The sequence below is a fragment of the Microcaecilia unicolor genome, chromosome 3, assembly GCF_901765095.1.
Source record: "Microcaecilia unicolor chromosome 3, aMicUni1.1, whole genome shotgun sequence".
In the NCBI taxonomy this organism is placed as follows: Eukaryota; Metazoa; Chordata; class Amphibia; order Gymnophiona; family Siphonopidae; genus Microcaecilia; species Microcaecilia unicolor.
In genome coordinates, this window is record NC_044033.1 from 77,841,397 (window position 1) to 77,868,503 (window position 27,107).

The following is a 27,107-nucleotide window of genomic DNA, read 5'->3' on the forward strand; positions in this document are numbered from 1 at the left end:
ATCAATCTAGGCCCAAGGGGTTCCTGCGGAGCTATTCAACAAACCGATCTTTCCCTCCCCCAAGCCACAGGGTGTCCTCCATGCACATACTTCAAGGAACCTGGGTGATCGAGTGGCTTCTTCAGGGCAGGAAAGATCCCCACTCTTTCCTGCATGCTGCCGCTAATCCTCATCTCACAGCCACCATTTTTTTTTTGCTGCCGAGACTTTAGCAGAAGTCTTGCGAAGCCACTGCTTGAAGTCACGACAGCCATTTAAAGAAAGTGATGGTGGCAAGACGAGGATCAGTGGCAGCAGGCAAGAAAGAGTGGGGATCTTTCCATCCCCTAAGAAGCCACTAGACCACCAAGGTTCCTTGAGGTATGTGCGGTGAGGGCACCCACAGCTGGAGGGGAGGTAGGTGGATGGATGGATGTCAGTCGGTCAGTCATTTGTTCATGGATGGGGGCTGTAGGGAGAAGGGAAAAAAGATTCGTAAGGGGCACAGAGGTTAGATTGAGACTATGAGGCTATCTAGCCCATTATATGGGTTGAAGCCAGTAGGCAGAGACTGCCGCTACACTGGTTCACCCAAGACAATACCAAAAGATTATTAGAAATAACGGACCATTTGTGTGTGGTCCCATCTGTCCTTTTCCCCTAAACCTGCATTACCCAAACTGTAAAGGACTAAAATACAAAACAACATATGCATCCAGCTTTTCCTACATTTGCACCCAGCTCTGGAACGCATTACCTAGAAACATTAGAACTGTGAACACCCATCTAAAATTCCGAAGAGACCTCAAGATTCACCTGTTCTGGAAAGCCTACCCAGCAGACCCGAACTAATTCATGAACAATGCATCACATCTATCGAACTAAGACATGAATAATACCCCTTCCATATAATCCTATTACTTCAAACTGTACGAATTTTACTCCAGTTATAATTAAGTGTACTTCTACCCTTACCCTACTCTGTATTGTTCACTAGAAGCTGTAGTCCCATTCCCGGAGACTTATCAGCCTCATTGGGATTACTTTTCTCTATATGCTACTATATATTCGTCCCAGAGTTGTATTCTCTTTTCCGGAACCTTATCAACTTCCTTGCACCTACTGTCACTCTATTTTCCACTCTGTATATATTCCCAGAGTTGGTACTCTCCTCTCCGGAACCTGTAAGCCACACTGAGCCTACTGCTATGTGGGAAAATGTGGGATACAAATGTAATAAATAATAATAATAAAGTCAAAAGCTGTTCCAGCCTTAAAAGGTGAAGGACAAAAGATTTCATTTTTTTTTTTTATTTGAAAGCTTCCCATATGTAGATACAAATATCATTCAATAAAAATTGAGTTTCACTAAAACAGCTTCAAAAATTACTGTAGCTAGTAGAAACAGCACTAATAAAGGCTGTGTTTTGTGCTCATTTTTCTACACTGTTCTATACAATACAGTAATACATGGTCAAATTTTAGTAAGGCTATCCTGTTTACTGATGGATTCATCTTAACTACTGTTGTAATCTACTTGGGAAGCCTGGTGTTACAAAGATTGGAAGTAAAATTAAACTCTCATTGGGGCACATGGAATCACATCATCTCTTTTGTACAAATGGATTATTCTGTTTTGAGCATGTTTTAGGGACAAGTGGTTTTCATAAGTAAAAATAAATATTTTCTTTCATGCCATCTTTTTCTTCGGGGGGGGGGGGGGGGGGGAGGGCAAGGTGACTGTGGTGCAGTGTGATGTGGTGTAGTGCGGCAGGGGCTAGGCGGGATGGAGATTACTTGCTACAGGGACGGGTTAGATTCTCCACAGGGACAAGTTAAAATTTCGGTCCCCGTGCAACTCTCTAACCCCAGACTAAAAAGCAGAATTGTAGTACCCTGCAGCACTGGTAAGAGCACAAACATTTATGAAAAGGAGGAGAGTTATTTGACCCATGTCCCATTCCTTAGTGTTGGGGGAAACCAGAAGAGGTGGGGGAACTGAAATAATCAGATTATGATCTAAACTAATCCCTCTTAACCCACCCAAATTTGTATCAATCAGCTGGACAAGGTAATATATACACTCTTGTCACATGCTGTCAGGTTAAAATGTCAGGACACTACTGTAAATGCTGCAGTCCTACTAAAAATTCAATATAAAACTAGCTTAAAAGGAGATGCTTTTTTGGAGAGGTGAGCATCAGTAGCTGTATAGTTCCCACAGGCAAGCTCTTCAGTCCAGGCTGTGGTAGGCAATTTGATGTGAAGGAATTTGGAAAGAGAAATTAGTCACACTGGAATGGAAAAGCCACCAACAGTAAATTTCCAAACACCTGAGGACCAGGATGCAATCCTACAGTCAAGTGTGGCCCGAGTTCACTAAGACTTCAAGGTTCAATGAGCCTGTCTGATACAGAGTAAATATGAACTGTAGTCATGAGGACCAGCATTCTCAACATGGACTAAGTTGATAGTTCTGGACTTAAATTATCGTCCTTAATTCAACCACAGTACCTTTGGCCTTTACCATCAGGGAAGGAGGTAGCCTGTGTCACGTTTAGCAGAACCAATGTAAACTCAAGTTTAGACAATTATTTGAGAAATCAGATGAATTCTAGTTATTTCTGTAGGAATTTGCACAAATTCTGCACTGTGCAGTTGTGTTAATTTCTACATTATGCACAAAATACAAAATTACACGCTGTCTGCCACTGCAGAAAGCATAGCACAAAGAAAAACAAGCAGCATAGAATCCCTCCAACTACAACCCCTCCCCCACCCAATAACCATCAACGCCCCCCCCCCCCTCAGAATGCAGGACCCGATTTAAGAACAAGATCCCAGTTTAGAAGTGGTTCTCCACACTTTAGAAAGGCAGCTAGGCGCCCACACCTTAAAAAGCCATTAATTTAGACATCTGAAAAACAAAGTCCAACTTTTGAAGAACTTGAGATAGAGTAGTGATAGCATTGGCTGAGTTCATGGAAGTAGTTAACAGCAGTAAACAAGGTGAAGCCTTCTAAATGTATATTAGATCCATGTCCCTTCCTATGATCACTGAATAAGCTGATCTTTACCAATCTCCTCATTCTTGGAAGATAAAATGGGGTGGGTCAGTGGCAAGCTGTTTCAACCTCATAAGAATATGATGGCTGTATTTACTGCGGTGCAGAATGAAGTTCTTGTCATTTAGATCAAAGTGAGAATTTTTTTATTTGATCTAGTTTATAAAAGATTCTCCTGCAGTGGGGGGGGGGGGGGGGGGGTCACGTGATGTCGTGCTGAGCAAGCAGATGTCGGTAGAGAGGCTCCCGACTTGGTTCATCAAACCTCATCCTTCGACGCTACCTTGAAAAGACCAAAACGAAGATTGCAAAGTGGAACAAGAGGGGAACGTTTTGCTGAAGGCGTGAAATCCCCCACTAGCACTTATGACTACAAAAACAGCACGCAGAGAAAGAAAAGCCAGCAAAGAGCGAATCCAAGATGGCGATGGGCAATGATGGCATCCCTTCTTCGATTAGATCCGTGTGGGTGGCTGAAATCGTGACTAACACAAGCCATCGAAGCCTCACTGGACAAAAAAAAAGTACATAGTTTCTGTCAAATTGGACAATGTGGATGGGAATTTAGAAGCCTTGAAAGGAGAGTTTTCAGCTTGCTGCCAGCGTGTCTCTGACCTGGAAGATCGGGTGCAGCAGCTAACAACGCTGACAGTCGCGCTACAAGAGAAAGTGAAAACTCTCGAAGACAAGACAGACGACATGGAGAATCGCTCAAGACGAGGGAATTTACGGTTGGTGGGTCTACCCGAATCCATCCCGGAGGCTGAGCTGCGGAAGTTTCTAGAAACGTGGCTGGTGTCGGCACTGAGATTGCAGCTGACTACAGGGCCTTTAAGAACAGAGAGGGCACATAGATTGGGCCCAAAAAGGCCAGCAGAAGATCGCCCACGAGTGGTTATCTGCAAAATCCTGGAGATTCTGGGCGAAAGGCCCTTTAAAATACAAAAATAAAATGATTTTGCAATTCAGGACTTCTCGACCCGAGTCTCAGGTTTGCGAAAAGCCTATGCGCCAGTATGCACAGAGCTACATCATCGTCAAATACAGTTTGCACTATTCTAATCCAGCACGCTTGAAAGTTTTCAAGGAGCGCAAGGCTAAATTCTTCGACACCCCGGAATCGGCTAAAGTGTTCCTCCAGGGACTATCTGGTTCAACAAACCCATAAGGTGGCAGTATGTGATGAATACATGGATTGGGTTTCTTCAGCTATGGACACAGGAGTTGAGCAATGGCAGAGAATGCTCGTAAAGACTTGATATGATTCAGATCGGGGGAAGGGGGGAAACGTTGAAAATTGGAGGAAGATGCTCAACCTGGTGACATTGATCTGGTTAGAATGCCACTTCCTCGGAAGGTGGAGAAACCCTGAAGCAGCATGAAAGACTAAAGACATTCTTTGTGTACTTTAAGGTGCAAAGGGAATTAGCCTGTTCAACAGTATGTGAATGCGACAGATGAATGAATGATGGATGAGAGTGGGGGAGAAGGGGAGTGCATGCGGAACTAGTGGGGGTATGAACGGGATGGTCAGGGGAAAGGGAGATGTATTGGGGCCCTAACGCAGATTTATTTGGTTTATCATTACAACTGAGCCTTTAAATCCAGTGCCAGGCGGCTTGCAGAAGGGGAGAATTTTAGGATTTCAAATGAGACTTCTGAAGTAGGTATGAATGCAGCTGAGTGAAAGGGGGAGGGGTGGGGTAATGCGGATGGATCAGAAAAATGGGTAAGGTGGTAAGCAGGGATTTTTGATAGCAATGGATTTAACTAAGAAGGGGGATGCTAAACAAACATCAGAAGTCTTTTTGCGCATGTTCGGAAAATGTGGTTGTCAATTGAACAGGATTGTTTCTTTGTTTAGTTCTTAAGAGATAATGTGGTAGAATTTAAGCGGTCGGGGACACTGTGGGTATAATCAAGGAGGGTGGGGGTGGCGTTTGGAGAAGGGAAGAATCTCACATGGACCTCAGTCCATTAAGTGTTTTGGACAGTTGGGAACAAGGGTATATCGGGTAATTTTGGTTTGTTTCATGCACAACTAAGAAAATATTTCTTCACTCAACATGTAATTAAACTCTGGAAATTGTTGCCAGAGAATGTAGTAAAAGTGGTTAGCTTAGCAGGGGTTTTAAAAAAGGTTTGGATGGCTTCCTAAAGGAAAAGCCCATAGACCATTATTAAAATGGACTTGGGGAAAATCCACTGCTTATTTCTAGAATAGCATTAAAGGACAATAGTAGAGTAGAATGGGTGAATTGTATGGTGGAGGTTTTTTTTAGGCAAGGTCTCATAATCTAGTAGCAGCGGTTGTCAAACTTCTTCATTGCTGCTATCGTTATAATCATTGACTCTTGCCCACCCTCCAACCCTACCTAAAGCTATCCAACACGCTAATATTTTTTGACCCTTATCTCGTGTTTTTTTTATCTTTATAATTTTTATGTAGCGTGCTGTAAGCTAATTTGTTATATACTAGTTAAAGATGGCTTAAGTCACTCATTCTTATCAGTATGCCGATAGACAAGCACACTCCGACAGGAGCCTGTTTCGCCCTCCTGGCTTTATCAAGGGGAGTTTAGCGTGCAGTCTCGGGCTATCAGATATTTGTCACCAACCTTCTGCCAATTTCTAGAATAAGCAGCATAAAATGTATTGTACTGTTTTGGGATCTTGTCAGGTACTTGCGACCTGGATTGGCCACTGTTGGAAACAGGATGCTGGGCTTGATGGACCTTCGGTCTGTCCCAGTATGGCAGATGCACAATATCAACCGGCTCACCTTTACCCACCTTTGTTCCTCTAAAGGGTATTTAGCATTTGAAAACACTCCATGAGAGTGGTAGAATGAAAGATTTACGTAAAGCTACTTTTATTAGTACTATTTATAACAACTGTTACATAGCCATAACTCATTCATCATACAGACATATTGAAAGTGCATAGAAAGTCTTCTATTGTTGGGTAAAAGGGGCGATCAAGGAAGACAAAGACGTAGCGGAGAGATTGAATGAATTCTTTGCTTCGGTCCTCACCGAGGAAGATTTGGGCGGGATACCGGTGTCGGAAATGATATTTCAAGCAGACGAGTCGGAGAAACTTACTGACTTCACGGTAAACCTGAAGGACGTAATGGGGCAGTTCAGCAAACTGAAGAGTAGCAAATCTCCTGGACCAGATAGTATTCATCCTAGAGTACTGATAGAACTGAAAAATGAGCTTGCGGAGCTACTGCTAGTGATATGCAATTTATCCATAACATCGAGCGTGGTACCGGAAGATTCGAGGGTGGCCAATGTAACGTCCATTTTTTAAAAAAGTTTCCAGGGGTGATCCGGGAAATTATAGACCGGCGAGTCTGACGTCGGTGCCGGGGAAAATGGTAGAGGCTATTAAAAACAAAATTACAGAGCACATCCGAGGACATGGATTACTGAGACCGAGTCAGCACGGCTTTTGTGTGGGGAAATCTTGCCTGACCAATTTACTTCAATTCTTTGAAGGAGTAAACAAACATGTGGACAAAGGGGAGCCGGTTGATACTGTATATCTGGATTTTCAAAAGGCGTTTGACAAGGTACCTCATGAAAGGCTACAGAGGAAATTGGAGGGTCATAGGATAGGAGGAAAAGTCCTATTGTGGATTAAAAACTGGTTGAAGGATAGGAAACAGAGAGTGGGGTTAAATGGGCAGTATTCACAATGGAGAAGGGTAGTTAGTGGGGTTCCTCAGGGGTCTGTGCTAGGACCGGTGCTTTTTAATATATTTATAAATGATTTAGAGATGGGAGTAACTAGCGAGGTAATTAAATTTGTTGATGACACAAAGTTATTCAAAGTCGTTAACTCGCGACAGGATTGTGAAAAATTACAGAAGGACCTTACGAGACTGGGAGACTAGATGGCAGATGACGTTTAATGTGAGCAAATGCAAGGTGATGCATGTGGGAAAAAAAGAACCCGAATTATAGCTACGTCATGCAAGGTTCCACGTTAGGAGTTACGGACCAAGGAAGGGATCTGGGTGTCGTCGTTGATGATACGTTGAAACCTTCTGCTCAGTGTGCTGCTGCGGCTAAGAAAGCAAATAGAATGTTAGGTATTATTAGGAAAGGAATGGAAAACAAAAATGCCTTTGTATCGCTCTATGGTGTGACCGAACCTCGAATATTGTGTTCAATTCTGGTCGCTGCATTTCAAAAAGATATAGTGGAATTAGAAAAGGTGCAGAGAAGGGCAACAAAAATGATAAAGGGGATGGGATAACTTCTCTATGAGTTCAGGCTAAAGCGGCTAGGGCTCTTCAGCTTGGAGAAAAGGCGGCCGAGAGGAGATAAGATAGAGGTCTAGAAAATGAGTGGAGTTGAACTGGTAGATGTGAAGCATCTGTTTATGCTTTCCAAAAATACTAGGACTAGGGGGCATGCGATGAAGCTACAATGTAGTAAATTTAAAACGAACCGGAGAAAGCTTTCTTCACTCACCGTGTAATTAAACTCTGGAATTCGTTGCCAGAGAATGTGGTAAAGGCAGTTAGCTTAGTGGAGTTTAAAAAAGGTTTGGACGGCTTCCTAAAGGAAAATCCATAGACCGTTATTAAATGGACTTGGGGTAAATCCACTATTTCTGGGATAAGCAATATAAAATGTTTTGTACTTTTTTGGGATTTTGCTAGGTATTTTTGACCTGGATTGGCCACTGTTGGAAACAGGATGCTGGGCTTGATGGACCTTTGGTCTTTCCCAGTATGGCAATACTTATGTAAACAAACAGAAGGGTTCAAACTCTTTCACTGCAGAAAGTTTAAAATTGGCTCACTGAACAACTGTGTGCCAGATGATCGTTAACTCGTACCAAACAAAAAAAAAAAACAAAAAAACAAAAAGCCACCCCACAAAAACACCCCTCCCCCAACAAAAATCACAGACCACCCAGGAATCATCAATTATACACTGAAATCCTCCATTCAGTGTGCAGCAAAGCTGAGGAAGTAAACAGAATGGTAAAATTAGTCTTTACTTGATAAATTCTCTTTCCACTAGTCCCAACAGATGAATCCAGAGACTTGTGGGTTATGTCCCTCTGCCAGTAGGTGGAGATAGAGAGAACTTCTGAGGTTCACTGTATGTAGCCCATGTGCATCCACCTTTACCTCAATATTGTCGCTACCCAGTGTCAAAGAGACAACAAACTTCCCAATCTCAAAGATCCCATGCCTCCAGACACTCAGGTAAGCCCTGCCACTGCAGGAGGAAAAGACATGCAACTCATAACAAGGTGGCCCATTCATGTGGGTCTGGCCAACACAACTATTAATTCTTTGAACTGTAACTATGCAACTAAAGAACAGAAGAAAAACAATCCAGAGGCTCACCCTGTAAATATCTGTTGGAACTAATGGAAAGAAAACCATCAAGGACGGACTAACTTTACCTTCCATAGAGTCCCACAGATCAATCCAGAGACTTGTGGGATATATCAAAGCAGTCCTCATACAGGGCGGGATACTGACACCCCAGCCAGGAGCACGGAAGCTCCAAATGCTGCATCCCCACACGCCGCTACATCCAGGCGATAATGCTTCGCGAAAGTATGCACCAGTATGAAACAAAGACCAAGTCGCAGATCTCCTCCAAGGAGACCAAGCTAGACTCAGCAGTGGAAGTCGCCTGCACCCTGGTGGAATGCACTCTTATCCATGACGGAGTCTTCCCACACGACAAGTACACTGAAGAGAACGCCTCCTGTAGCCAGTGAGGATGAAAAGATGGTCCAAAAGGCAGAAGTTGTCACTTCTAAGTAATGGATAAGAATACGCCCGATATCTAGGCACTGCAATGCCTGGTATTCATCAGGATAGGCCGGACGGAAAAAGCTGCCGATTCATGTGAAATTGGGACACCATCTTCGGCAAGAAAGAGGGAATTGTCTGAACCAAAACTCCTATGTCTGTGAAACAGAGAAAAGGGTCTGTACAGGACAGAGCCTGAAGTTCCGAGACCCACTGCACCAAAGCGACGGCCACCAAAAACATCGCCTTCAACGCAAGAGCCTATAAGGATAGGTGATTTAAAGGTTCAAAAGGAGGGCGCTGAAGCGTGCGTAAGACCAGGTTAAGATTCCAGGCCAGGACAACCGGAAGACATGGAGGATGCAAACTGTTCACTCCCTGAACGAAATGTGCAATGTCCAGATGAGACGCGAACGAGGACCCCTGAAAGCAGCCCCGAAAACAGGCCAAATCCGCCACCTGAACTTTCAAAGAGCTCAAGGAGACAGAGTCCATTCTGCAAAAAGACAAGGATGGCCGACACCAAAGCAGAGGATGCCGATTAGTACTCAAACGTTCGCCAGATGCAGGTGTGTAAGCTGTTGAAGTAGAGTGCTTCCACGCCTGCAGCATGTTGGTAATCACCTGCTCCAGGTAGCCCTTCTTCCTCAATCTCGACCTCTCAAGAGTCAGGCTGTTAGACCAAAGGGGAAGGGGTCCTCCATGGCTATCGGCCCCTGTCAGAGCAGGCCATACCGGCCCTGCAGTCGCAGAGGGCTGTCAATTTGCAGACGGCTAAAGTCTCCGTACCAGGGATGCCTGAGTCAATCTGGGGCCACCAGAATCACCCTCCCCAGATGTCTGGCAATGCTGCCCACCAATGGCCACAGGGGAAATACATACAGAAGGAGCAACGGGGGCCAAGGCTGTAACAAAGCATTGATGCCCTGTGACCTCGGATCCCTGCTTCTGCTGAAGAAGTGGGATACCTTTGCATTGCTTCCTGGGCCATCAGATCGAGAGCTGTGTTCCCCCAGTGCTCTGTGATAAGTGCAAATGCCTGGCTCGAATGTTCCCACTTCCCCAGGTCCAGCGCATGACAACTGAGAAAGTCCGCCTCGATGTTCAAGGACCCCACAATGTGTACTGCTGAGAGTGGTAGGTGCCTTCCACCCATAGGCAAAGCCTCCTTCACCAGCGAGGAGCTCCTGGTGCCCCCGTCTGTTGACATACACCACTGCCATTGCGTTGTCTGAAAGCACTCGTACTGGTCATCCCTGAATTAATGTCAGAAATTCTGAGAGCGCCAGGCGATTCGCCAGTAGTTCCAGTTGGTTGATAGACCATAAGGCTTCCACCAGGAACCAAAGACCCTAAGCCCCCCCAGCCCGATAAGCTGGCATCAGTAGTCACTACCACCCAATCCGGGGTGGATAGGGGCATCCCCAAATGCAGACTCTCCTGACGCAGCCACCACCACATGGCTAACCTCGTGTGGGGTGCCGAATAGTACTCTGAAAGGGGCGACCAGCGGCTGAGAAGGAAAAGCCCATGGAACGACATCCAAAGTGGACGCCATGGAGCCCAAGGCTTGTACGTAGTCCCATGCGCTGGGGGGGCAGACAGCCATAGTAGCCCCTCCATTTGGATCTGGATCTTTATCCACTGTGCCTCCAGGAGGGATACCGAGCTCACCCGAGTATCGAACAGCACCCCCCCCCCCCTCCTAAGTACTCCGGAGACTACAAGGGAACCAATCTGCTCTTGAGAAAATTGATGATCCATCCCAGAGACCTCAGAAGACTGACAACCCGTTCCGTTTCTTGCACGCTTTCCGGGTAGGATGATTCCCAATCAGCCAGTCATTTAAGAACAGGTGTACCTGCTCTCCTTCCTTCCGGAGGAAGGCCGCAACCAACACTATCACCGTGGAAAAGGTTCTGGGCGCCATCGCCAGTATGAAAGGCATGGCACAAAACTGAAAGTGCTGACTCAGCACCGCAAAGCGAAGGAAGCGCTGATGAGGAGGCCAAATGGGAATGTGCAAATAGGCCTCCCTGCGCTGCTGCAATGACCGAATGCAGGGTTTCCATCCGAAAACGCCTACTCAACAGGGCCTTGTTCACACCCTTTAAGTCTAGCACAGGATGGGACACCCCGCCCTTTTTGGGCATCACGAAGTAAATGGAGTGGCTACCGAGTCCAAGCACTGACGGCGGCATGGGAGACACCACCTCGAGGCTGATTTAAGGTCACGAGAGTCTCCTGGACTGCTGCCACTTTGGCCGGGGCCCTGCATGGAGATTATACAAACAAGTCTGCCAGAGGCCTGGAAAATTCAAGTTTGTATCTGTCCCAGATAACCACCAAGACCCATTCATCTGAAGAATCCTGGTCCATTCCCCCCAGAAAACAGGACATGTATCCCCTATTAACAGCAGGAGATGGACCAGGCCCCATCACCGAGACCCAGCAGCTAGAAGCAGAGCCAGGTTGACGACACAGGGGGAGCGAAAGCGGACTTCCACCAGCGCACATTTTCAATGCAACACGTTGACAAAAAAAAAAAAAAAAAAAACGCTGGCGCAACTCCGTTTGGGGGAGCAACCGCTCCCCTGGCGCCCCCTCCTAGCTACACCACTGCCAGCAGCCTGCGCTGGACAAGCGGAAGGTCTGCCCACATGGCACTCTCCCCAAAAGGGCTGCTGTTTCGGTTGGAAATGAGGCTTCGGAAAGCAAGAATGTCCCAGCCGATACCACCTTGCCTCCCTGAAAAGAGTACGGGAGGCCCCCCAGCGGAAGTCAGATTTAGGCTTATCATCTGGAAGACATCTCCCTTTACAGTCCCCAGATCCTTCACAATTTTCTCCAGATCATCTCCAAAACCCAACTTACTCCTGAAGAGCAACTGCGCCAAGTGAAATTTGGAAGCCGCGTGCGCCGACCAATGCCTCGGACACAGCCAGTGATGAGCCGTCATCGCCAAAGAAAGCTCCTTGGCGAAAGCCCAGAGAAGATCGTACATTAGATCCACCAAATAAGCAAGCCCAGCATCCAGGGAAGGCAAGGAACTAACCAGGTCATCTGGAGAAGACGCTGTTTGTACCTGAGAGGCACACCTGGGCGGCATACGACCTGCAAACGGATGCCTGTAGGCACAATGCTGCTACCTCAAAGGTCAGTTTCAGGGAAGCCTCTACCTTCTGATCCTGAGGATCCTTCAGGGCTGTGCCGCCCACCACCGGCAAAGTGGTCTTTTTTGTGGCCGCCACATAGGCACCCGCAAAGATTCCAACTCTTTGACGGCAGTGGATACTACTACTTATTTCTATAGCGCTACTAGACGTATGCAGCACTGTACACTTGAACGTGAAGAGACAGTCCTTGATCGACAGAGCTTACAATCTAATTAAGACAGATAAACAGGACAAATAAGAGGAAAATGGAATTACTAAGGTGGGGATGATAAAATAAGGGTACGGAGTTAAAAGCAGCATCAAAAATGTGGGCTTTTAGCCTGGATTTGAAGATGGCCAGAGATGGAGCTTGATGGACCGGCTCAGGAAGTTTATTCCAGGCATATGGTGCAGCAAGATAAAAGGAACGGAGTCTGGAGTTAGCAGTGGAGGAGAAGGGTGCAGGTAAGAGAGATTTAACCAGTGAACAGAGTTCCCGGGGAGGAGCGTACGGAGAGACGAGAGTGGCGAGGTACTGAGGAGCTGCAGAGTGAATGCTACCCGCAACCCGGCACCCAGTGTGTCCCACTGTGCTGCGAGAACCTTCACTGCCTCATGAATATGAAATGTCCTAGACGACCGCCTAGTCCCCAACATAATTGACTGAGCAGCCAAGGCCGCCACCACAACCGCCGTGTGCAGAGGTGAAATATTCAAGATCTCCAGGGCACAAATAATGAGGGCGGGAAGCTCCTCCTTCCTAAAAAGCATCGCTGCCGTGGGGTCATCGCCCCTATCTGGCGACAACTCCCCATCCTTCAGGAAATCTGTCAGCATTAAGCGAGAGCCGCATCAGAATTGGCTGTCATCTATCTCTGATGCCCAAGAGGCCTCCTCAAAGTCCTGTGGACCCTCATCATGCAGCTACTTAGGTAAAGGCGGCGGCGGCGGTGGTACCGAGGTCCCCTGAGCATCAAATGGAAGAGTAAGGGTCTGGGTCCCTCCCAGGCGCTTTAGTAAGACGACTCTGCTCATCAACAGCGCAAATTCCAAAGAAAAAGGGGTGTCCTCCATTCCCAACTCCTGGCCAGGAATGTCCTCAGAAGTGGGAACAGACTGCCCAAGAACAGCTCCACGTACACTGTCTGCTGTGGTGAAAAACGCTGGCACCTGCAGGGAAGGGTCGAAACCGGCACCTGGCGAAGGAAGAGCATCTGCTCCTCCTGAGGTTGCAGTCACCAAGAGCTGCAAAGGGCTGCCCTAAGCCAGCGCATCTGACCTAGTGGTAGGAAAATGGCATACGCTGAAGGGAGCGCGGAGGAAAGGCAGGAGGCACACTCCGCTAATGGTTTAGATGCCTCTACATGCTCCCCTGATTCAGGCCGCACCTTGCCATCTGATGGCAAAATGGAATAAGCAGGACCCCGCGCCCATGCAGAACAAGATCCAGACGCTGCTCTCCGGCTTGCACACCGGGAGCAGCGCTTCACTGTTTTTGTCGCCGTCGCTGCCATAACAGCGGAACCCAACTCCAGTCCCCCCCCCCCAAAAAAAGAAGCTGACTTGCAGCTGAGAAGGTAAAATTATGTATCATACCTGATAATTTTCTTTCCATTAATCATAGCTGATCAATCCATAGACTGGTGGGTTGTGTCCATCTACCAGCAGGTGGAGATAGAGAGCAATCCTTTTGCCTCCCTATATGTGGTCATGTGCTGCCGGAAACTCCTCAGTATGTCGATATCCAAGCTCCATCTGCAGGACTCAGCACTTAGAGAATTACACCCACGAAGGGACACTCTGCCCAGCTCACCACCGCCGAAACGGGGGAGGGGAATTAACCCAGCTCATCCCCACACAAGTGGGGGAGGGGAATCCGTCCAGCTCATCCCCGCGGAGCGGGGGAGGGACACCACACCCGCCGATGCGGGGGGATCTGGCTTATCCTGCAACCGCAACCGCGGGAGGAGCTGACTGACCCTAACACCGCCGAAGCGGGAGGGGTACAAAGCTGCCCTACTGCCGCACGAAGCGGGAGGGAGCGCCGGCAGAATTTAAGTCTCAATCCAGCCCCGTAAAACGGAGGGGAGAGGAATGCAGCAGCTCACTAACACAAATTCGTCTCAACTCTTGAAGAATCCATTGAAAAACTTGAACACGAAGTCCTCCTGAACAGGAACTGAAGACTAAACTTGAACCTGAAATGCAACCAGAATATAACCAATACAGATATCTGCGAGGGGCTATGGATTGATCAGCTATGATTAATGGAAAGAAAATTATCAGGTATGATACATAATTTTACCTTCCATATCATCATGCTGATCAATCCATAGACTGGTGGGATGTACCGAAGCAGTACTCACCCAGGGCGGGACATAGAAATCCCTGACCGCAACACTGAAGCTCCAAACCGGGCCTCCGCCCGAGCAGCCACAGTCAAGCGGTAATGCCTGGAGAAGGTATGGGCCGAAGCCCAAGCTGCCGCCTTGCAAATCTCTTCCAAGGAGATGGACCCGGCCTCTGCCATCGAGGCCGCCTGAGCTCTAGTGGAGTGAGCCTTCAGCTGGATAGGCGGCACCTTCCCCGCGGCCACATAAGCCGCCGCAATGGCTTCCTTGACCCATCTTGCCACTGTAGGCTTAGCAGCCTGCAGACCCTTACGAGGACCTGCAAACAGGACAAACAGATGATCCGATTTCCGGAAATCATTGGTCACTTCCAAGTATCTGATGACACGTCTCACATCCAGATATTTGAGAGCAGAGTATTCCTCTGGGTAGTCCTCCCTACGAAAGGAAGGGAGACAGAGCTGCTGATTCACATGGAAGCGAGAAACAATCTTGGGCAGGAAGGAAGGCACTGTGCGAATAGTCACTCCTGCCTCAGTGAACTGCAGAAAAGGCTCTCTACATGAGAGCGCCTGGAGCTCGGAAACTCTTCTGGCTGAAGTGATAGCCACCAAAAAGACTGCTTTCAACGTCCGGTCTTTCAGAGATGCCCTCGACAAGGGTTCAAAAGGCGGCTTCTGCAATGCTCTTAGCACCAGGTTGAGATTCCACGCAGGCACCACTGAGTGCAGAGGAGGGCGCAGGTGATTAACTCCCTTGAGAAAGCACACCACATCTGGCTGCGAAGCCAGGGAAACACCCTTCAGGCGGCCCCTGAAGCAAGTCAGAGCCGCTACCTGGACTTTAAGGGAACTGAGCGACAGACCTTTCTCCAGACCTTCTTGCAGGAACGCCAACACTGAAGAAATTGGAGCAGTGAAGGGAGAAAGTGAGCCTGTCTTCACACCACGCTGCAAAGATACGCCAAACCCTGGCGTAAGCAGTAGAAGTAGAGCGCTTCCTCGCTCTCAGCATAGTGGCGATGACCTTGTCTGAGAAGCCCTTCTTTCTCAGACGCTGCCGCTCAATAGCCAGGCCGTAAGACCAAAGAGGGAGGGATCCTCCATCACCACGGGACCCTGATGTAACAGGCCCTGCTCCACTGGCAGCCGCAGAGGATCGTCGACTGAGAGCCTGATCAAGTCCGCATACCAGGGACGTCTGGGCCAGTCCGGACCCACCAGGATTATCCGGCCCGGATGCTTTGCCACCCGGTCTAGCACCCTGCCCAACATGGGCCAGGGCGGGAACACATAGAGAAGCTCTTGTGTCGGCCACTGTTGGAGAAGAGCATCTACTCCCAGGGATCGAGGGTCCCGTCCTCTGCTGAAAAAGCGCGGCACTTGGCAATTGGCCGACGACGCCATCAGATCTAGGCTCGGCTGGCCCCAGCGCTTCGTGATGTCCAAGAACGCCTGAGCAGATAGCTGCCACTCTCCGGGCTCCAAGGTATGGCGACTGAGAAAGTCCGCCTTGACATTCACGACTCCGGCAATGTGGGCCGCTGACAGCTGTTCCAGGTTCGCTTCCGCCCACTGGCATAGATTCATGGCCTCCTTGGCTAGAGGGGCGCTCTTGGTACCTCCCTGGCGGTTGACATAGGCCACAGCCGTGGCATTGTCCGACAGGACCCGTACTGGCTTCAACGCCAGTACCGGGATGAACTCCAAAAGCGCCAACCGAATGGCCCTGAGTTCCAGGATGTTGATAGACCACTTTGCCTCTGCAGGAGACCAGAGCCCCTGCGCTGTCCTTCCCAAGCAGTGGGCTCCCCAGCCCGACAAAGAGGTGTCCGTCGTGACGACAATCCACTCCGGGGTCACCAGAGGCATTTCTGCAGACAACTTGTCTGCATCCACCAGCTCAGCGCCTTGCGCACTGCTGGGTCCAAGGGAAGGCGCACAGCATAATCCTCCGACATCGGAGTCCAGCGCTGCAGGAGAGAGTGTTGTAGTGGTCTCATATGAGCCCTGGCCCAGGGCACTACTTCCATCGTGGCCGTCATAGAGCCCAACAGCTGCACATAGTCCCAAGCCCGAAGAGGAGAGGCTACTAGGAACTGGTCCACCTGAGCCTGAAGCTTGACAATCCGATTGTCTGGCAGGAACACTCTGCCCACTTGGGTGTCGAATCGAACTCCCAGATACTCCAGGGACTGAGTCGGGCGCAGCTGGCTCTTTTCCCAGTTGATGATCCACCCCAGGGAGCTCAAAAGAGCAACCACCCGGTCCACAGCTTTGCCGCACTCTGCATAAGAGGGGGCTCGGATCAACCAGTCGTCCAGATAAGGATGGACTTGTACTCCTTCCTTTCGCAGGAAGGCCGCGATGACCACCATTACTTTGGAGAAGGTCCGCGGAGCAGTAGCCAACCCGAAAGGGAGGGCTCTGAACTGGAAGTGTCGGCCCAGGACTGCAAAACGCAGAAAGCGTTGATGAGGAGGCCAGATGGGAATATGCAGGTACGCTTCCTTGATGTCCAAGGAAGCCAAGAACTCTCCTGCCTTCACTGCCGCTATAACAGAGCGGAGAGTCTCCATGCGAAAGTGCCGCACTTTCAAGGCCCGATTGACCCCTTTGAGGTCGAGGATAGGCCGGACAGAACCTCCTTTCTTTGGTACCACAAAGTAAATGGAGTAACGTCCCTTGCCAGTCTGATTTTCTGGCACCGGAACGACCGCACCCAGGCGGATCAGGTTGTCCAAGGTCTGCTGCACTGCCACAGCTTTGACCGGAGACTTGCAGGGAGAGAGTACAAACCCGTCTCTTAAGGGTCGGCAGAACTCTAACTTGTAGCCGTCTCTGATGACTTCCAGCACCCAAGCGTCTGAAGTTACTTTGGTCCACTCGCCCAGAAACGAGGACAGGCGTCCTCCAATCTGCACTGGGCCATGGACCAGGACCCCGTCATTGGGTACGAGACCCTGGGGGAGGACCAGAGGGCGTACCTCCGGGACGGCGGTCTCTGCGAAAGGAATGCTGCTTGGGGGAGAAGTTCCTTTTGAAGGAAGAGGGGACAGAGGAGCCTGACTTGCCCGGGCGGTACCGACGGACTTCTTGAAACCGTCCTCTGGAGATACCGGGGCGAGCACTGGCCCGAGCCCTGACCTCTGGTAACCTCTTGCCCTTAGACGTGCCGAGATCGGTCATAATCTTATCCAGCTCGACCCCAAAGAGCAGCTTGCCTTTAAAAGGCAACTTAGCCAGGCGGGACTTAGAGGCGTGGTCCGCAGACCAATGTTTCAGCCAAAGCCAGCGCCGCGCAGAGACTGTCTGAGCCATGCCTTTAGCCGAGGCTCTCAAGACATCATACAGTAAGTCTGCCAAATAAGCCAAGTCCGATTCCAGGGCCGGCCAGTCAGCCCTCAAGGAAGGATCTGAGGGGGAAGCCCGCTGCACCATCGTCAGGCACGCCCTGGCCACATAGGAGCCGCAAACTGAGGCCTGCAAACTTAAGGCAGCCGCCTCTAAGGACGACCTTAAAGCCGCTTCCAATCTTCTGTCTTGGGCGTCCTTTAGGGCCGTGCCACCTTCCACCGGCAACGCCGTCTTCTTAGTCACCGCAGTGATTAAAGAATCCACGGTAGGCCAAAGAAAGGCCTCACGTTCACTTTCAGGCAAAGGATAGAGGCGGGACATAGCCCTAGCCACTTTGAGGCTTGCTTCCGGGACATCCCATTGAGCCGAAATTAAGGTGTGCATGGCATCATGCACGTGGAAGGTTCTAGGCGGGCGCTTCGTCCCCAGCATAATGGCAGAGCCAACAGGGGCTGAGGGAGAGACGTCCTCTGGCGAGGAAATCTTCAAAATGCTCATGGCCTGCAGTAACAGGTTGGGCAAATCCTCTGAGCGAAAGATCCGCGCTGCAGAGGGGTCATCCGCTCCATCCGAGCGGGCATCCGTCTCCTCCAAGGAATCCCCAAAGGACCGTTGGGAGAACTCAGATACGCTGCCCTCATCTACATCAGAGGAAACAGCGTCCTCTAAGGCCCGGGAATCCACCCGAGGGCGTTTACTTCCGGGGGCCTCAACCCCGTTATCGGACAAGGGAGAAGGGGCAGCGTTTTGCATAAGGAAAGCCTGATGCAGCAGCAAAATAAACTCGGGGGAGAAACCCCCCAGACTGTGTATTTCAGCAGCCTGGGCCACAGCCCTAGACGCACCCTCAACCGGCGCTCGCAAGAGCGGGGGAGCAACATGCTGCGCATCCAAGATGGCGTCCGGCGCGACACTCTGAGAAGGAGCCGCGCGGGAAGAACGGCGCTTAACTTTAGCCGCTTTTTTGCCGTCGCCCAAATCAAGGGCGGCCATGGCATGAACGTCTCCCAGCTCAAGGGCGGCCCAAGAAGAAGCCGTCCGAGCAGAGTGGCCGGCCAAGATGGCGGAGGCGAGCAGCGGGGGATGGGCGTTTATGGCGGGGAAAAACCGCCGCGCCGGAGGAAGACCCGGGACACTGACCGGCCTCCAAACTGACACCCAACAAGGGCGAATCAGACTTTAAAACCCCCGCATCCCCGCTAGAAGCGCACACGCGGTCCGGGGAGCGATTCTTCGCGCCCTTGCCCTCCGACGCCATAGGCCACGTGGAGATCAATCGGGGAACCCCCTGCCCGCTATAAAAAGGTAAAAATTACCTGCTTCTCGCTCCGAGCTGTAACGACCTGGTGTCCCAGTGAGTAGCTGCAATAAAAGTTTAAATAAACGTCGAAATAAACGCCCTTAAGGACGTCCAAAATTTTTTTTTTTTTTTTAACGGAGCCAGTGGGAGGGGGGAGAAAAGGAGGGACCTGGCGCCACCAGGTTTGCACTTGCTCAAGAAGAGCCCTCAACCCCAGGCACTCAACAAAACCTAAAAATTAGGCTTGGAGGCCTAGCCAGAGCTGCTGCTGTGTGTGACCACCACCTGCTGAGATAGAGAACATACTGAGGAGTTTCCGGCAGCACATGACCACATATAGGGAGGCAAAAGGATTGCTCTCTATCTCCACCTGCTGGTAGATGGACACAACCCACCAGTCTATGGATTGATCAGCATGATGATATGGAACTTGCACAGGCGTCCTCTAATATTTTAAAGCTTACATTGCTTACCGGCACCGCTTGCTGTGAGCTGTTTTTCACCCTGTTTTATTTTTTTTTTGAGGCAGGGAAAGAGCACAGCCAAGTCAGAAGAAATAACCCAGGAAAGTACCGGGGGGCTGGCAGGGGAGGAAAGGGAGGGACCAGGTATACCGTTCTCACCACAGTAGGGAGACCTCAACCACAAGAAAGGCTCAATACGGCCCAGAGGATGGGCCAGGAGCCTATCAAAGCAAAGTTATGACCCTCCACCTGCTAGACAGATAATACTGGGGTGAAAGTGGCTGCACACGAACATATAGTAAAACTCAGAAGTTCTCTCTATCTCCACCTGCTAGCAGAGGGACATAACCCACAAGTCTCTGAATTGATCTGTGGGATGCTATTGGGTTCATTTTCAAAAGAGAAAAACGCCCAAAACGTGGCATAAATCTGCATTTGGCCGTTTTTCTCACAAAAACATCCAAATCGGTACTTTCAAAACAAATTTTTAGATGTTTTTCTATGAAGTCCGCAAGACGTGCATTCAAATCACAAGGGGGCCTGTCAGGGGCGTGTTAAGGGTGGGATTTCTTAAAACTTGACGTTTTTCAACCATAATGGAACAGAACAAAACTGTCCAAGACTAACACTAAGACGTTTTGAGCTAGACCTGTTTTTATAAGGAATAAGGCACAAAAAGGTGCCCGGAATAACCAGATCACTAGAGGGAATCAGGGGTGACTTCCACTCCCCCCCCCCCCCCCCCCCCAAAAAAAATGTGATTAAAAATATTACTTGCCAGCCTCTATGCCAACCTCAGATGTTATACTCAGGTCCATTAGAACAGCATGCAGGTCCCTGGAATAGTCTAGTGGTGGGTGCAGTGCACTGCAGACAGGTGGACCCAGGCCCACCTCTGCTTACCTGTTACACTTGTGGAGGAAACTGTGAGCCCTCCAAAACTCACCAGAAACCCACTGTGCCCATATATAGGTACCCCCTTCACCCATAAGGGCTATGGTAGTGTTGTACAGTTAGGGGTAGTGGGTTTTGGGGGGCTCAGCAGACAAGAGAAGGGAGCAATGGTGAAATGTGTACCTGGGAGCATTTTATGAAGTCCACTGCAGTGCCCCCTAGGGTGCCCTATTGCTTTCCTGGGATGTCTGGGGGACCAGTCTACTAAAAATGCTGGCTCCTCCTACATCCCAATGGCTTGATTTTCTGCGTTTTGTACTTGGACGTTTTTTGCTTGAAAATGGGCCAAAAAAACAAAACGTCCAAATCAGAAAGCCTTGTTCAAAACAGTATTTTCGAGAACAAAAGATAGACATTTTTCTTTTTTGAAAATGACTCTTTCCTATTCAGATTTTGGATGTTTTTGAACACCTCATATCGAAAATGCCCCTCCACGTAAGTTAGGAATTATTAGGAAAGAAACGGAGAATAAAACCAAGGATATCTTAATGTCCCTATGTCATACCATAGTACGATAGTACCCAGTGGTGTGCTGGTAAATTTTTAACAGGCTCTTTCCCCGGTCCACCTCTGCACCCCCTCCATCCACATTGCAGGGAAATAGCATACAAATTACTGCTGCATTAAAACGTGTGTGCTCTCACCCTTCCTGTCGTCATTTGGGCCAGACCCCACTCACCTGCTTTAGGAGATGGGAAAGCTATAATGCCTTTGAAAAATTGGCCCAAAGAAAGCGAAAGGTAGTGGTGGTTGGAGATTCACTTCTCAGGGGTACCGAAACGCCCATCTGCCGGCCAGATATGTTGTCCAGAGAGGTGTGCTGCCTGCCTGGTGCCAGGATTCGAGATATTGCGGAAAAATTGCCTAGACTCACCAAGCCTAAGGACCACGCTCCTATGCTACTCATCCATGTTGGCATAAATGATACAGCTAAATATCCTACTGAACATATCATGCAAGACTTCGTGGCTTTGGGTCAGAGGGTGAAGCATCTAGGAGCGCAGGCGGTGTTCTCATTGATCCTCCCTGTCGAAGGTAAAGGTCGAATGAGAGAAGCTCACATCTTGGAGATAAATGCGTGGCTGCGTCGTTGGTGTCGACGAGTGCGCTTTGGTTTCGTAGACCATGGGATGAGTTTCCAAGAGGTACTGAGCAATGATGGTGTCCATCTGTCAAGGAAGGGAAGGGGTGTCTTCAGCAACAGGCTGGCTAAAGTACTAAAGAGGGCTTTAAACTAAAATGGATGGGGATGGGTATAAAAGGCCACAAAGCCATAATTAACCCCAAGGAAGGTAGGACATCTAATGCCTCTATAGAAGAGAATAAAAAGAGTAAAATCTGGAAAGACTTGTATACCAATGCCTGTAGTATGGGAAAACTTCTAGATCTTGAGACTATAATGATGGAAGCAGACTTGAATTTAGTGGCGGCCACGGAGACGTTGCACAGAGAACCATGACTGGGATGTTGCTATACATGGCTATAATCTATTCAGGAAGGACAGAGTAGGAAAAAAGGGTGGAGGTATGGCATTATATGCCAAGAATGATATCCAAGTGACAGAATTGCAGGACATGTGGGGTATGGAAGAAGCGTTGTGGGTTAAACTGGAAAGAGGGAAAGGAAAATGTATCTATATTGAAGTGATATACAGACCACCCTCACAGTCTGAGGAAATGGACAGGGACTTAATTGAAGACATCCAAGATAGCTAGGAAAGGGGAAATACTACTGATAGGTGACTTCAATATGCCAGATGTTGATTGGGATAGCTAGGAAAGGGGAAATACTACTGATAGGTGACTTCAATATGCCAGATGATTGGGGTGTCCCGGCTGCGGGGTCGTCTAGAAGCAAAGAGATCTTGCGTTCCCTACAGGAAGAATTGTTCCAGCAGTGGGTAATGGAACCGACACGGGATGGAGCTATTCTGGACCTGGTGCTTATGAATGGAGAGTACGTTTCTGACGTCAAGGTGGCAGACCATTTGGCATCTAGTGATCTTCGTATGGTGTGGTTCAATATTAAAACAGAAGAGAGGGCTCATTCGAGATTGAAGGTCCTGGATTTCAAGAGGAACTAATTTCGCCGAGACGGGGGAATTTCTCAAGGAACAGTTAGTGGGATGGGAACAGCTGAAGGATGTAGAATAGCAATGGACAAGACTGAAAGGAGCTATATTAAAGGTAACTAACCTTGTAAGAAAATTACATAAAACAGAAAAAGAAGGCCTCTCTGGTACTCGAATGTAGTAGCTGAAAAGATAAGGGTAAGGAGGCTAGCCTTCGCACATTATAAGACGACTCAGAAAGATGAAGACAGGAGAGAATACCTGAATAAGCGAAGAGAAGCTAGAAAAGCTATCAGGAAAGCAAAGCGGCAAATGGAGGAAAAGATAGCTAATATGGTAAAATTGGGGGATAAGACCTTTTTCAGATATGTGAGTGACAAGAGGAAGTTTCATAATAGCATTGTGAGGCTCAAAGGTGTGGGAGAGAAATATGTGGAAGATAAAGATAAAGCTGAACTTCTTAATTATTTTAGCTCTGTGTTCACGAATGAAAGACCGGGGGTAGGGCTGCAGAAAACAAAGGCTAAAGGGGATGGATGTATGGTAGACCAAGACCCGTGTACAGAGGACTGTGTTCGTGAGGAGCTTGCCAAACAAAGTAGAGCGATGGGGGTCAGATGGGATACACCAGAGGGTGCTTAAGGAACTTGGAGAAGTTCTGTCAGCTTCGTGGTTAGTGCAGTGGACTTTGATCCTAGGGAACTGAGTTCGATGCCCACTGCAGCTCCTTGTGACTCTGGGCAAATCACTTAACCCTCCATTGCCCCTGGTACAAAATAAGTACCTGAATATATGCAACTACATTCAAAGTGGTTTACAAAAACCTCAGAAAGGCGGTATATCAAGTCCCATTTCCTTTCCCTTCCTTAGAAACTGGAGTGGTCCCAGCAGACTGGAGAAGGGTGGATGTGGTTCCTTTGCACAACAGTGGAAGTAAGGAGGAGGTTGGGAATTACAGACCTGTCAGTCTGACCTCGGTGGTGAGTAAGTTAATGGAAACACTTCTAAAGAGGAGGATTGTGAGATTTAACTAAATGGAATGCGGGACCCGAGGCAGAATGGCTTCACTAGTGGCAGGTCGTGTCAGACGAATCTGTCTTCTTCGACTGGGTGACCAAACAGTTGGATGTTGGAGGGGCGCTTGATGTGGTATGTATGGATTTCTGCAAAGACTTTGACACGGTTCCGCACAGGCGACTGATAAATAAATTGAGCCCTCGGTATGGGACCCAGAGTAACTGATTGGGTTAAAAATTGGTTTAATGGTAGGAGCCAGAGGGTAGTGGTAAATGGCGCTTGCTCTGAAGAAAAGGATGTAGTCAGTGGAGTACCGCAGTGATCGGTCCTAGGGCCGGCTCTTTTTAACGTCTTTGTGAGCGATATTACGGAAGGGCTGTCTAGTAAGGTTTGTCTCTTTGCAGATGATACTAAACTCTGCAACAGGGTGGACACCCTGGAGAGTGTGAATGACATGAGGAAGGACCTAGTGAAGCTGGAGGAATGGACCGATATTTGGCAACTAAGGTTTAATCCCCAAAAAATGCAGGGTCATGCACTTCGGTCGCAAGAATCAGAGGGAACGGTACAGTACAGGGGGTGAAGTGCTTCAGTGTGCGAAGGAAGAGCAGGACTTGGGGGTGATTGGAAGCTTTAAGATCATCAGACACAAACAGGTAGAAAAAGCGACGGTCAAAGCCAGAAGGATGCTTGGGTGCATAGAGGCATGACCAGCAGGAAAAAGGAGGTGATAGTGCCGTTGTACAAGTCTCTAGTGAGGCCCCATTTGGAGTACTGCGTGCAGTTCTGGAGACCGCACCTACGGAAAGATATAAACAGGATGGAGTTGGTCCAGAGGATGGCTACAAAATTAGTAAGCGGTCTTGAACGCAAAAATTATAGGGATAGGCTTATGAACCTCAACATGTATACACTGGAAGAAAGGAGGGAGAGAGGAGACATGATAGAGACGTTTAAATATCTCAAGGGCATTTATGTACAGGAAGAGAGCCTTTTTCAAATGAAGGAGAGTTCTGGAATAAGGAGGCATATGACAAAGTTAAGAGGGAATAGGCTTAGGAGTAATCTAAGGAAGTACTATTTCACAGAAAGGGTGGTGGAGGCGTGGAATGGCCTCCCGGTGGAGGTTGTGGAGTCAAGGACTGTTCCGGAATTTAAAAAGGAATGGAATAAGCATGTGGGATCGCTTAGGAACAGGAAGAATTAGGGGTTACAGAGGATGGGCAGACTGGATGGGTTATATGGCCTTTATCTGCTGTCATGTTTCTATCTGAAGTTGCCGCTATAGAACCAAGAAACTGAGCATAATCCCATGCCCACGGGCAGGGAAGAGAGAGAGAAGCCCGAGAATTTGCTGTCTGAGCTTGAGCTGATGATGCTGAGGCAGGAAAGCCTTCCCCACATGGGTACTGAAGCACACTCCAGAACTCCAGGGTCTGGGTGGGGATGAGATGACTCTTGCTGTAATTCACCACCCAACCCAGCACAAAAAGGAGAGACAGGATTGTCTGTACTGAGAAGGCTCTTGAATTAGCCAATCGACCAGGTAAGGATGCACCTGGATCCCTTGCCAGCAAAGAAAGGCTGCCACCACAACTTTTGAATATGTGCAAGGTACAGTGGTGAGGCCAAAAGGCATGGCCTTGAATTGAAAATAAACTTCCCGGATCAAACACTGATAAATTTCCTGTGAGGAGGCCAAATTGGAATATGAAAATAAGCTTCCTTGAGGTCCAATGACGTGAGAAACTTGCCTGGATGGACTGAGACTATGACAGAACGAAGAGTCCTCATGCAGAACTGCAGCACAAGAATAGTTGTTCACCCCTCCGAGAACCATAAGAATAAAAGTGTTGCCATACTGGGACAGAGCGAAGGTCCATCAAGCCCAGCGTTCTATTTCCAACAGTAGCCAATTAGGTGCAAGTACCTGGCAAGATCCTAAAACAGTACATTTTATGCTTCTTATCCAGTGGCTTATGGACTTTTCTTATAGGAAGGTATTCAAACCCCCACTAACTGCTTTTACCACATTCTCTGGCAACAAATTCCTGAATTTTATTACATGTTGAGGGAAGAAATATTTTCTCCAATTTAACTTAAGTTTACTACTTTGTAATTTCATTGCGTGCCCCCTAGTCCTAGTATTTTTGGAAACGGCAAATAAGCTATTCACATGTACCTTTTCCACTCCACTCGTTATTTTATAGACCTCTATCACACCTTCCCCCAGCTGTCTTTTCTCCAAGCTGCAACAAAAAAAAGAAGGTAAAAACCCTCACGAAACCGTGAGATATGAAACAAAAAAGTGAGGAGAACGAATGAGGATACCAAAAATTATATTTATTCATATAAAAAAATGACCTGACACGGCTGTGTTTCGGCCCACAGGCCTGCCTCAGGGGTCTTTTACAACCTGGAGTGGTAAGATGTAGAACGTGCACTGTGGAAAATGTGATACAGCAGAACCCTCTTGGGTCTCCTCTCTTCGAAAAAATGTTTTAACGTAATGGCCAGGAACAAACCTGTTATACTCCTCTCCTAAAAATCGTGTGCAACTGCCAATTTCTCCAAGCTGAACAGCACTAGCCAATTTAGCCTTTCCTCATAGGGAAGTCATCCCATCCCCTTTACCATTTTCATCACCCTTCTCTGTACCTTTTCTAATTCCATTATATCATTTTTTGAGATGTGGTGACCAGAATTGTACATAGTATTCATGGTGCAGACGCACCATGGAGCGATACAAAGGCATAACATCCTGATTTTTATTTTCCATTCATTTCCTAATAATACCTAACATTCTATTTGCCTTCTTAGCCGCCGCTGCACACTGAGCACAGGCTTTCAATGTATCATCAACGACGACACCGGGGGGGGGGGGTCTTTTACTTAGGTGAACTGGCGTTTTTAGATCGCATTAAAAATAGGTACACACTAAAAAGCTAAAGATGCCCATAGGAATACATTGGCGCACGCCTATTTTTAACACAAGCCTTAGTAAAAGACCCCCTTAGATCCTTTTCCTGGTCAGCGACTTCTAACGCAGAACCTTGCATCACGTAACTATAGCTCAGGTTCCTCTTTCCCACATGCATCACTTTGCACTTGCTCACATTAAACGTTATCTGCCATCTGGATGCCCAGTCTCATAAAGTCCTCTTGTAATTTCTCACAATCCTCTTGTGATTCAACAACTTTGAATAACTTTGTATCGCCAGCAAATTTAATTACTTCACTAGTTGTTCCCATCTCTAGATCATTCATAAATGTTAAAAAGCAGTGGACCAAGATCAGACCCCTGCAGAATCCCACTATCTACCCTTTTTCATTGAGAATACTGACCATTTAACCCTACTGTGTTTTTCATCTTTTAACCTGTTTTTAATCCACAACAGAATACTACCTCCTATCACATGACTTTCCAATTTCATCTGGAGTCTTTCATGAGGTACTTTGTCAAATGCTTTTTGAAAATCCAGTTACACAATATTAACTGGCTCACCTTATCTATGTTTGTTCACCCCTTCAAAGAAATGTAGTAGATTGGGAAGGCAAGATTTCCCTTCACTGAATCCATGTTGGCTTTATTTCATTAATCCAT

General features: G+C 48.1%; 1 protein-coding gene across 6 annotated transcripts in view; it reads right to left on the reverse strand.

Annotated features, from left to right (window-relative positions):
- RCOR3 (REST corepressor 3) overlaps positions 1–27,107 on the reverse strand; it is a 224,130-nt gene that overhangs the window by 180,174 nt on the left and 16,849 nt on the right. The window lies entirely within an intron of this gene.